Consider the following 12096-nt stretch of genomic DNA (forward strand, 5'->3'; position numbering starts at 1 on the left):
CCAAGAATACATTATTACTAGGTCCTTTGCAAGGCTACTGGAATCTTGCCCATTCCTACCAGAAACTAACTTTGTATCGTCAGCATAAGAAGAGAGACTGACAGTAATACTAAGCTTTTGAAGCGGGGCAACGAATATTATAAACAGGAGGGCCCTAAGATCGAACCCTGGGGAACATCTGACTTGACATCATGTATGTCACTAAGGGATCCCTGAACCTTAACCAATTGCTTCCTACCAGAAATGAAACTTTTCAACCAATTGAGAACCTTGCCTTGGATCCCAATGTCATGAAGTCTATTCAACAAAAGACCATGATCTACCTTATCAAAGGCCTTGGCAAAGTCGAGATAGACAACATCAACTGATTCATGGCTCTCTAGTCCCTCAATAACCTGTTCAATATGATCAATCAGTTGGGTAACCGTGCTAAAATGTGCTCGGAACCCGTGCTGGCTCGGAGGAAGGACTTCATTGACCTCAAGAAATTCAACAAGTTTGAACTTCATGATTTTCTCAAACACCTTCGCAATATTCGAAGTGAGAGAAATCGGTCTATAGTTACTGGGGAGCGACTTATCTCCCCCTTTAAAAATTGGAACAACATGAGCTAACTTTAGTGAAGATGGAAACTTGCCCTGATCAAGTACGTGAAAACAGGAGGAAGAACCAGTGAGCATCTCATCAGAAACTGAGATGTCACGCCATCAGGACCAGGAGAACTTGAAAGCCTCAAGCCCTGATAGCCTCTTAAGCATCTTGATCTGTGACTACAAGATCATCTAAACCCTCTTCTTGACTAACCTTGTCAATCTCAACAGACTCATCTTCAGAGCAATGAGCTGTTGCTTCTGAACTCAGTGGGGTTGAAAACACACTGGAGAACTGATCTCCAAGCAGGTTAGCCATAGTCTCTACATTGCTAATGGCTTCCCCATCAACCTCAAAAGGCCCAACAGAGTGTTTCATTTTTCTCTTAGAGTTCGCATAAGAGAAAAAAGCCTTCAGATTCGACCTGACCTCCTGAACCACCTTACTCTCAGTTTGTAACTGGTTATATTCGATGGACGCCTTAATCTTACCCTGAACTACGTCCAACTTTTTTTGTAGACTAGCCACAATCACTGGATTCGAAATGCTCTTCAGCCTTTTTGTTAGTTTGCAACTCTTTTTGAACAAAGTCTTCCTATGTTTTGGAATTTTTGTCCGTGTACCACCTTTTGGAACACATTCAGAGATTGCTAAACTGGAGCAAACTTCCTTATAAACTGAAACTAATTTATCAATAAAGGGTGAATATCGCAAACCTGTCAGTTAGTCCTAAAAAGTAACCCTGATTTTTCTTCTTTCAAACCAGGGCTACCTTTTTGGCTAAAACTAGAGACCCTGGTCAGAGACGCGCCAGGTCTGACAAGCGGCTCCACTTCGAAAAAGTAAGCAATCAGATGAACTAAAAAGTTTCCAAACAGATTTCGAACTGATGCGCTTTGTAAGAAAGAGTACTGTCATGACAAGCACCAGTGAATATATTTTTCAAGGACACTGCGAAATTTTAATCAAAGACAAGCTGATGCATGGATATAGCATTTTAGAATATCAAAAATAGTTTTGTTACTTTCTAAATGATTTCTGAACCCATTTTTTAATAAGATTAGATTGCAAACATATTTCATTCTATTATTCAAATCAACATTATGGCTTGTGAACTTTCTGAGTCTCTCAAGAAACAAGTCCCTTATACTTTACAATTTCATTTGTTGAATATGGTTGTACTTTCTTTTTTGAAGTGCTTTAGCCCAAATTGACACTGGCAACATGCCAGAAATCAGCGTGACAGCTTTATTTTATTGAAAAATACTGTACTTATGCAATTCTAATGGCAAAAGACACTTTAATGTTGTAGAATATGTTGGTTGAACCCAAGGTGGATCAGATTTGTCATAAATCATTCAAAGCTTTACCTTCTTATGCCATGCAAACACGTTAGGTCTTTTTGGAAGTGACTGACTCCCTGTTGAGAAAGTTTCCAAACAAAACCCATGTTCGTTGACAATTGGCAGCCAATCAGATCGCTCGAATTTGATGACGTATACTCAACCTCGCGGGTCTCTGCATCCAGGGTCCCTAGTCAAACCTAACCTTTTAGGGTACGTTGGAAACGGAGGTGCTTCGAGTTTCCGAGCTTTCTGGCGATCCTGATTTTGAAAATTTATTTGATCCCATCACAAGTCACAGTGGTAAAAATACCCTTTAAAGTTTTGATGGAAATTCCCAAGCACATCTTGCCATTTTTCTCCCTCAGAAAATCATGGGGAACAATTTTAATTTTTTTGGTTTATGAAATTCTAGCCCACATATAAAACTTACATACCTAAAAACATTATGAAAACTACAATTTTCAAAAACCTACTCAATGTAAGTTGGGAGCACATTTAGTTAGCTCTTGAATATAAATTATGCTATCATCTGTTTCACCGCTTCTTAGTTACATGGAATTTAGTGGTCCAAATTTCATCGTTTTTAGCCCCAAAATGCCCCGGTTATATGTTAATTCAATTTCCGAAAGAATTGATATCGATTTTCAATATCACAAATACAAAATATATTTTTCCTCTTCTTACATAGTCTCACAATAGCTAAAAATGCAAAATAATGTCACTTAAAACACACTAAAAGTGTAATCTTTGAAAATGTGTTTTACAATCATCATGTGTACACTTAGTTATGCATTCACTTGAATTCTGAAGACGGTACATACAACAGACAATGTTATAGATTTCGTCTTTTCTTGAAGACTTTGTTGAAACTGATTGAAAAGAGCTTCTTTAAGGCTTCATTGATATTTGTGAAATTTTCAGTGACCACTCAACTAAATGTACCTTGGACGCTTTTAAAAATGAATTTTCAAAAATCTGCCTTTTGAGGGTTTTAGATATGGTTGTACAAGGTTTTAACTTAATTTGAAGTTATGCAAGAAATGGAAAAATAATCTTTCATTTTTGCGATAGTGAAAATCGATATTATATATTTGGGAAATTGAATTAACATATAACCGGGGCATTTTGGGGCTAAAAATGATGAAATTTGGACCACTAAATCCTATGTAACTAAGTAGCGGTGAAATAGATGATATCGTAAATTACATTCAAGAGCTAACTAAGTGTGCTTCTAATTTGCATTGAGTAGGTTTTTGAAAATCTTAGTTTTTATAATGTTTTTAGGCATGTAAGTTTTTTATGTGGACTAGAATTCCATAAAACAATAAAATTAAAGTTGTTCCCTATGACTTCTTGAGGTAGAAAAATGCCAATTTGTGTTTGGGAATTTCTCTGGAAACTTGATAAGGCTTTTTGAACACCGTGTAGTCTTATGTAACAATGAATTGTCATGAAATAAACTAGGAATATTATGTGAACGCCTAACTTCCAAAACAAGGTGCACCTCAGGAAAATAGAAAATGAATTTTGTGATTACCACTCGGAGCCGGTCCACTTTGTCCACCTTGCATGTTTGTTTGACTAATCTTATGACTAAGATCAATTCCGTACAGATGGCCATATAAGCAAAAAATTATTGAAGGAGTGCAAATGACGCTTCAAGGAACAAATTTCAATTTGGAATTTGATGATCTAAATTTCATCGTTTTCAGCTCCAAAAATGTCTTCAGTCTAAAAAATACATTCCTTAATTCCATCTATATTCCAAAAGAATTGATACAGATTTTCAATATCACATCAATAAAAGATCATTTTTCTTTTCCTTGCATTATTCAAAATATGCTCCCATATATTTAATTTGCAGTTTAGTAGATCAAATCATAATTTCTAAGTGAGGGCTAACCAAGTGTGCTCCCAATTTTCAATCATTAGTTTTTCGAAAATTTCAGTTTTTATGTTTTTAGGCATGTAATTTTTATGTTTGGGCTAGAATTTCGTAAAGAAATAAATTTAAAACTGAAGATGTTCCTGATAATTTTCTGAGCTAGAAAAACGTCAAGATGTTTTTGGGTATGTCCGTCAAAACTTCAAAGGGCATTTTAACCACTGTGTAAGGGAACATGGACAGGGATCCTATGGCCAAGAATTGACAATCTTGAATCAAGCCGGCGCATTGCGTTGTTTTTTAAATGAAATTAACCCCATAAACAGAGGTAGCTGCAACAACGAAATTTAATTGTTAGCTCGACTGAACTCACGGATCAAAAGATATGCCCTTTCAAAGAGCAGTACTATGAACACACTATACATAACCATGTGTGTGGAATAATCCAGCCCTCTTGTAGTAATCAATAATGTGAAGGAGGCGAACTGTCCCATTCTGTCCCTTCTTTTGTACCGCGTTGTGAAAGGACACAACCTTTGATCCAGTTGTTCGACAAAACTAAAATTCAAGACATATAATTGTACTGACGTCCTGCGTTCTGTCTCATTTGAAGAAGAATGTAAAACGTAGTCAAAAGTCTAGATTCAGAGACGTCAATTCTCGAATTCAACATCCTAACCATATTCTAGCGGTTCATGTAAGTACCCACCAAGTAGTTTTCTCTATCAAAGCCCAGAACTCTTGGGGTTCAGAGATATGATGCCAACGTCGATCTTCGGACCAAAACCGGTTTTTAGACCCTTGGTGAGATATGAAAAAAGGTTTAAGGCTTCCTCCAAATTCCAATTTGCATACGCTGAACCGCGTACAAAAATAATGACGCATTATTTTTCATTGCAGGAAGAGCGAAAAAGACTGCAGTTTCAGAACACAGCTGAATGATGGTGAAACGTCAATGATCTCTTGCAAGATTTTCGCAAAAAATGGCCCCAGGGCCATTTAAGACTAACAAGATGAAGTTTTCACATCCCAAGATCTTGCGGAAAAAATACCTTTATTACCCCTCTCGAAAGCAGGCGAGTCTTCTTGTTTCGGTTACTTTTTCTACGTTATCCTTCACAGAATACTTCTGTACACAAACTTGGTGAGTTTAACAATTTGCAGCATTTATTCAAGGTTATTCATCTTTTATTTGAGGGACACTATAGAACACGAGAAAAAGAATGCGGAAAAGATCAATGCTAAATAGTGGGCAATGTGTCAGAAATCACCATGCTTGCTTGTCAAGCTTCTCTGGAGAATGTCACGTTACACAACATGTATGATAACGCAAGGTGTGCTGAAAATTTCATGGTTCGACCCAAAAGCCCCATAAACAAACACCACTTGACTGAACGTCAAATAAAAAGAAAATAAAGTTTCATTTTTGCATATTTGACTTGGCCTTCTTTAGGAACGTTCGATTGACCAGAACTCGAATTATTTATTTCTTGCCAATGAGATTTGCCGAATTCGGCGGAACTTGGCCATTGCATGTTTACAAAACTTTTGTCCCTTTCGTTTGATTTGTACTCGCTCGATTACAATTTTAACTCGTATTGGAAAAAGCTCTAATGATGAGGGTTCTTCACAATTAAAAAAGGCATTCATAATGCATTAACTTGGACCCGATTTGACTTGAGCATTTCAACCAAATAAGCAAACACCATCTGATTTGGACCGACCCAATGGAGAACTTTGAGAGAGTAAGTTCTCATGGCTCGTATTTCTAATTGAAAGGACTCCCCAAACAGACTTATTTGTCTGGTTGAAGTGGTGCTATTATTCTATCACGAATTTGATCTTTCCAGAGCTGTCGTTCTCAGTGCGTGCGTGCGTGCGTGTGTGCGAGTTCCAACCGCGATAAGCGACTACCAAGGAGAGAAAAGAGAGACCCTCTGGTCATATTGATCTGCCAGAGCGAAAGATCTCGACAATGAATCTCCGCTTTTGATGGGTATTGGGTACAGAGAGGAACTGACAGCAATGCAACCGGGATCCTTCCGTGCCTCCGTCCTTCTTTCCCATTCCTACATCATCCAATGTTGCTCCCACTTCGACCACTGCTTGTCTACTACTCTTACTATCACTACCACCATCATCCCCATCAACGGCAATAACAACAATAACAACAACAACGACAATAACGACAACAGCAACAACATCGCGGCTGCTACCATCTCTACTACTACTCCCACTTCAATTCAGTTCAGTTCACCACCAGCCCATCTCGGTAGGGCCATTTGCCATTTGCCATTTGCCAATAGCCAATAGTCAGTGGTTGTATGTTTGGATCTGAGCTGTCAATCACGGCTTTCTCTCTCCGACAGAGACAACAATTGGAGATGATGACCCTGTCACTTACTCCTGACACCCGGGAACCACCACCTCGAGGACAACTAAAGTCATTCGGGGTATTACTTACACTCCCGGCCAGTAATGCTATTATCCCATCAGGGCCACCATGAGCGTAAGCCATGGCAATAACTACCGCACAGATGGTTTTGGCGTTGAAGTCAAGAACACTTCGTCAAAGAAAGAGTTATACATGACTGGATGGATGATATTGCACTTTGAAGATGAATGCAGATGCTAATCTGTAAGCTTAGGAGTATGCAACTCAAGAGTTATATTCAATAAGCGTGCAGAGTATTTTGAAATATTCAACTATAAGACACTTTTACTATAATTCCGCCGCAACTATCAATCCTGATTTTAAAAGTCCTATAATGACCTGACTCCAGCACATGGCGGGAACGAGTATGTGTGGTAAATACAGATATGGTGTTAGATGTAAATTTGTGCTTGAGTTTGGGATTGCTTTTTAAATGCGTTAACAAGTCTCTTCCTAACAGTTACACGTAGGGTAGTTTTTACGAACTTTTTGGCGTAACTTGGCAAACATCATTCGTGTCCACCGACTAAGCGAATTGATATCATTTCTGGAATGAAAACAGGAACCAAATCGGAAACAATTTGTTATGGGAATGTACCTGATGAAAATCATTTTTGCACTAACTCATAACCTGACCTGAGAGCAAAATGATTAACCTTTTTGATTAAGTTTTCTATCATTCATTCTTGCCGTTGGAGATGCCCTATATTCGATTGCGTAGTTTGTTAGCTCTACTGTAGGTATTGTTCTGATTGTAGGTCGATCATGATAGACAGACTGACTTGTCAAAGAAGTCTCGAATGTCAAGAGAGGAGGGGTTGGAGCCCTCCCTAGAAGATTGAGTAAATAGCGCGTGTTTTAACCTGACGTAAGGCGAATCATGGTGCTAGCCTGAATATCCTCTCTTGATTCTATCCAACCACAATACCATAGTTCCAAGTTTTAATGGAACACGGTAGCTCGGAAGGGTCCGAGGCTGAGCGGTTCATGGGATTGCCCTTCTATAATTTCTGCTCCTTTGCTGCGTCCTTATACAGTATATTATAATAGGGGAGAAAGTTTTGGCAATCTTTCCAACTACGTTCACCTCATCGTGACTAGACCATGTGTAGTGGAAAAGGTTCGTGACGATCTTGACTCGTGCCACTTGTCAAGCATTTCCTTTCCCGGGACCACCTCCATGTCAAGATGAGTATTCCTTCATTTCCTTGCAATTTGTAAATCCCCCACTCTACAAATATGTTTTACCTGGATGGAACAGAGAACCGGAATTTCTCCAGATTGTCGGATAAGATCTAGTAATTTTCGTCCATTTTAAGGCAAACACCCCGGACCGTATCAGTCTTTGCAAGATGATATTTTTATGATAAATTTCCAAAACGAGCACTTAATCACTATCAAAAGCTGAGTAAAGAGATCACGGCCCTAAATTACTTCCTGAAAAATGATGCTCGAGCTTCCTTCAGCAACGTCAATTTCAAGGAATGGATTTCATCCAACCCTTGATGTTTTATCCTTGAGTTTTGAATTTATTGCGAACTTTGTTCATAGAAAAGATCTATCTTATAATCCGCTATCATAATACTTTCCTCCCTTTAAGCTCAACGCTCGTTTGTCACTCTACCATGTACACTCATACGACAGTAAATCCAATCTGATAAGACCCATGGAAAAAAGGGAAATGTTCCAGGAAGTGCCGCGACATTTGCATGACGAATGGATCAAACGATTTCTCCGAGTGGATAAAAGCTCTTGATGATCTGGCCAAAGGTAAGCATATCATAAATGTGCGAACATGTAGTTACTAACGACTCTTCGTCGGCCCACAAATTTAATAGAATTGAGAAGGTACGTTAACAAGACTTCGCTCAAATGATAAGATTCCTAAGAACGATTTCCATTGCTACAGGAACAAAAATAACAATTTTATTGAACGAATGTTTTAAGAATATTTTTAATATTTATAATTTTTTAGAAGAGATGTTATAAGGATACTTAGTTTCGTATTCATTTGAAATTTCATCAACATATATGGAGCAATAGGATAAATGTTATACTTTAGCAATTGCATTTTGGATCAAAGTTCGTCTCAAATGCTCCGATTAGATTGGCAAGAAATAAGATATAGCTTTAGATGTCCAAAAAGTTAAAAAAGAGGTATATTCTCAATAAATTAACATTTCACAATGGTACTTTCATAATTATTGACCATACATTTTAAAAAACATGACAAAACTCTATTAGTGGTGAACAGAATGATATTTAAAACGGAGGAAATATTTGTTATAAAAGTGATAAATTTGAAACTTATTACTCAAACATAATTAGATCATTCTTTTTTAACCTAATTTAGTGCAAAACGAACCGATCAATTTTGTAATAACCAAGGATTTAGTAACGCGTTACTTTTTGATTAACGTTACCAGTAACGCTTTACTTTTTTTAAAAAAGAAACGGTAACGGAACGGCTTTTAGCCCTCTCGTGACCGTTACTTTCTTCTTTTATACACGAGGGAAAGAAAACTGCGGAAAGGTTACATACCAGATTTTTTAAACTTCCATCTCGAGGGCGTCTGTTCCACTCTAGCAATCTCTGAATGTGTTTCACAAGGCGGGGCACATTCAAAAATTCCGAAGTATAGGAAGAATTTGTTCAAAAGGAGTTGCAAACTAACAAAAAGGCTCCAGAGCAATTTGAATCCAGAAGTTGTGGCTATCCTTCAAAGAAAGCTGGAGTTGATCCAAGGTAGAATTAAGGCCTCCATTGAGACAGATCAGTCAAAAAGGAAAGTGGAGTAGTTCAGGAGGTAAGGTCGAATCCGAAGGCATTTTTCTCTTTTGCAACTCTAAGAGAAAGATGAAACACCCTGTAGGGCCTTTTAAGGTCAACGGGAAAGTCATAGACAATGTAGAGTATATGGCCAACATACTTAGGGGAGATCAGTTCAGTTCTCTAGTGTGTTTTCAATTCCAAAGAGTTTAGGAGCAATAGCCCATTTCTCTATCGATGAATTTGTTGAGATTGGCAAGGCATGCCAAGTTCAGCGTTTAGATGATCTTGCAGTCACATATCAAGATGCTTTAGAGGCCATCAGGGACCTGGGACCCTCGAGCTCTCCTGGCCCTGATGGTGTGACATCTCAGTTTCTGATGAGATGCTCACTGGTTCTTGCTCCTGTTTTCTCCTACCTGATGCGTTGCATCTTGGCTTAAGGAAAGTTCCCCTCTTCTCTGAAGGTAGCTTATGTTGTTCCAATTTTCAAAGGGGGAGATAAGTCACTCCCCAGTAAATACAGGCCGATTTCTCTCAATTCGAATATTGCGAAGGTGTTTGAGAAAATCATGAAGTTCAAACTTGTTGAATTTCTTGATATTATGAAGCTCTTACTCCTTACCAGCATGGGTTCCGAGCACATTTTAGCACTGATACCCAACTGATTGAACATATAGAGCAGGTTATTGAGGGAATAGAGAGCCAAGAACCAGTTGATCTTGTTTAGCTTGGTATAAACAGGATGAGTCTTTGGCCAGACTTGGCAAAAAGTCAAAAAATCAAAGGCCTTGTCCTAGAGCTACCTACCTTTTTTACTATATTATCCATACATTGACTAGCTTTGCCTCCCAAGCGTCATCCCTGATGTGCTTTATCATTTCAAGGGCTCGCTTATCAGTTTCATGCTTCAAATGGCCATGCGATCACTACTCATCGGAGACGTCCAGGCATATCAGGACGAAACCACCACGACGTGGCTGGCAATAACGTAGTAACTAATACATGGATTGAGCAATAACAATGCAACAGAATTCCCGTCAAAACAACTTATTTAGCGTTGGCATAAATTGGTTCAAGTCCCAGCCACTAACATTTTATGGATTTTCATGCGTTTTGTCTTTTTTCTACTTCATTGCCAACTTGAGCGTGAAATCCGCCAAAATTAGTCAAATACGGACCCCAAATCCGCCAATCCGCCATCAAGATTTTTTCCCGCCTCGAACTTCGAAAAACCCCCAATTTGGCGGAAAACCGCCGCATCTGGCACCACTGCATACACCCCGCAATTGATTAGATTTCAAAACGCAAAGTCTACATTCGATAAGCACGCAACTTCTGAAAGACGGCCATTTCTGTGAACGAAGAAGCCATTATCAGGGCAGTAGCAAAGAAACTATAAGTAATGAAATTACAGTATATTGTTCGTTCTCTTTGAAAATGGACTTTAATTCCATAGGATTTTAGAATGATGTACATATATGTAACGACTCAAACCCCCCCAAAATTACTCGTTACTCGCTCGGTCTAAAAGCATTCGAGTATATATATATTTTGCAAGTGAGGAAATCATGAATTTTTTAGTCAATCTTTCCTTCAGCAATAAATAACTTTTAGGCAAATTGGATTTTGCTAGCTATTTTTGCAAATATTTGCCAAACGAGTTGGGCTACGTAAATTTGGCACATATGGACAAAAACATAGATCTTATTCATCAAGGACATAGTAGAAGGATGGCCAAGGAAGTTCAGTACTTCGCAAATATTGGCCATTTAGATTTTTAGGAAAAGTAACGAGGAATGGTTGAGAAGTGAGTTTCTTACTCTGGGCCAAGTAATTCGAACTGTAATTCGTTCCTTTTTTGAACGGCTAACACATTGATGATTGCCGATTCCAATATGGATTGCTTTAATACATCCCATGTGGATTATTGATTATTTAAACACATATCATTTTCTATGTAATTCTAACATTTACAAGCATTTTTTTACATATGATCTATTTCACTGAGGACCAGAACCACCAAAGAAGTTAAAACTTCTATGACAGCTTTGAAGTCTACAACCATAATTTTAGCCAAGGAAAGCTGCTTTTGGAAAGGTGTTCTCTCGTTGAAAAAATAGCGTTAGTCGTTAGCTACTTAAGTCATGTTTAGAACAAAACGATCCAAATTCCATTCACTTTCATTTTCTTTTTTTGAGCATCAAATTGAGAAATTTCATTCGCGAATTATTTTCAAACAGGGACTTTGCTTGTGGGCCTCTTAACTCTAACTGACGTTCACTTGAGCAACCACAAGTGACATATTTGCAGAAGCCGAGAAATTTATTCCGAAAGTGTTATTCTGTTATAATCTGTTATTGCCGTTCTGTCTGTCTCTCAGCCAGCTCATTTCGCTAGAATATGTGGTAGGCACATACCTATGAGTGTGCTAGATGCAAACCCAGTTGGAGTGCTGGGACCAAAGTATATTTGTAGGTCGAGTGGCAGAAGTCTTGTGTTGTACAGTAGTACACATACCGTTGCTTTTCGTGCCTACCCTCGAGTAGCTCGTCCGTCGATGGAGGTAGCCATTCTATTCACCTGTTTGTTCTTCTTGGGACGTTCATCTTCGTTTCGAGTGGTTCGGAACCTCCTCCTCCATCTGTGGACAACTAACTTGGCCAATTGGTCGGAGGAGGGTTTCATCTTCATTGAATCGCTCCCTCGCACTCTCCATCTACTACTACTGTACGTACACTACAGGAGACTATCAGGGCCGTTTAATCCTCTCAGAACTGAATGTCGAGGCTTGAGCCTCTCCGTCTGTTCTTAAAACATCTACTATACAACCGCCTTCCATTTCGATGGATCCCTTTGTTTTCGATTTTAAAAAGGCTATCTTAATCCTCATGAAGCATTAACAAGGCCAAAACATTCTTGTTGGCAAATTTGCTTAACATAAGAGGAGAGAGTCGTCCTGCTTTGTTATGGTAGTATTAGCAGTGAGAGTATCCTACCGTATCGTGTATGTCTTGAGAACGGGTTCAAGCTTTGTTTTCAAAAACTTTCACGTCATTTGCGTCCCACC

Source organism: Tigriopus californicus, chromosome 1, assembly GCF_007210705.1.
Source record: "Tigriopus californicus strain San Diego chromosome 1, Tcal_SD_v2.1, whole genome shotgun sequence".
In the NCBI taxonomy this organism is placed as follows: domain Eukaryota; kingdom Metazoa; phylum Arthropoda; class Copepoda; order Harpacticoida; family Harpacticidae; genus Tigriopus; species Tigriopus californicus.